The sequence below is a fragment of the Giraffa tippelskirchi genome, chromosome 13, assembly GCF_054371585.1.
Source record: "Giraffa tippelskirchi isolate mGirTip1 chromosome 13, T2T-mGirTip1v1.2.pri, whole genome shotgun sequence".
Classification (NCBI taxonomy): domain Eukaryota; kingdom Metazoa; phylum Chordata; class Mammalia; order Artiodactyla; family Giraffidae; genus Giraffa; species Giraffa tippelskirchi.
Genome location: NC_137287.1, coordinates 99,230,828 through 99,232,105, shown reverse-complemented (window position 1 = coordinate 99,232,105; position 1,278 = coordinate 99,230,828).

The window sequence follows — 1,278 nt, the reverse complement described above, 5'->3', positions numbered from 1 at the left end:
GGCTGTTGGCTGCAAGGCCTGTTTCTCTCATGGGCTCTCTTTCCATAGGCTTGCATGGGCTTCCTCCCAACATGGAGGCTGTATCAGAGGACGGGGATCCTGAGAGAGAGAGCACTTGGATGCTGTATCAGCTTGCACAACTCTGCTTCCAAAGGCACTCAAGTCACTTCTGCTACTTTCTACTTTTTCCCAAGTGGGTCATTCAGGCTCAAGGGGAGTGGGGTGGTACTCAGCTGTGTCTTCTGGGGGAAGGAGTGTTAAAGGATTGGTGGACATTGTCAAGTCACCACAAGTGTCCTGAGATATGAAAAGTGATTCCACGACTTGAGACCTGTTTTTCTTCCCCTGTGTGGTCTGTGACTCCCTGCCCTGCCCCAGGTTCCCAGGAAAAGCAAACTCCTAATCAGTCAAGCAGATGGAACAGCCAGCAGCCAAAAGGGAAGTGCCTGATGCCACCTGGAGTGCTGCTTCTCTTCCTTCTGCTGGGGGAACTCTGGCCAGGGAGGGGTTCTAAGGGCTTCCTGATGTGCTCAGAGGTCAGTAGTCCAGGGCGGAGTCCACAGGAAACATTCATTGGTTCATTCATTCATTCATCCACAAATCTTTCTTGAGCACAGTTTCCAAGTACCATTCTCAGCACAGAGGGTGTTGAACAGCGAGATTAACCGACCCTCTCGCCTGTGCTGCTCAGCTCAGGGGACCAATCTCAGGGGAACTGGGAGAATCCCCCACTCGTGAGGCTCAGAAGACCACCTTGGGCGATGAGGACAGGAACCTGCCTCTCACTGGAGCCACCTCCCCTGCACAAGTGGCTGTGAGCGAGCTGGGGACACCCCAGGACCGCTAGCCCTACTTCTCGGTTGACTTTGCTCCTGATTGTCGCCCACACCCACTGGCTCTGAGCTCCTGGGAGAGGCTGGGAGACGCTGCCGGTGCCCGTGAGTCACGAGTGTAAAGTACGCCCAGGGCCTTGGCAGGCAGGTCTGTGCAAGGGTAAGGTGTCATTAGGTGAACGCTGACAAATGCTGCTTTCTCGAACCCCGGAGATAAAAGATAGGCTTCCCGCTCAGCCTTTTATCTCTCCCACTGTGCTGGGGTGGGAGCTGCAGGTCCCCGGGCAGCGAGGCAGCGAGGCAGTGGGGTGGGGGTGCGAGCGGGCGTGCGCGCGTGTGCGTGTTTGCATGTGCATGTGTGCGCGCGCGTGGCCTTCCGGCAGCTGTCCCGGCCCCCACCCACCCCACCCATCGCACCCGGCCCTGCGCGCCGCCCCCACCCCTC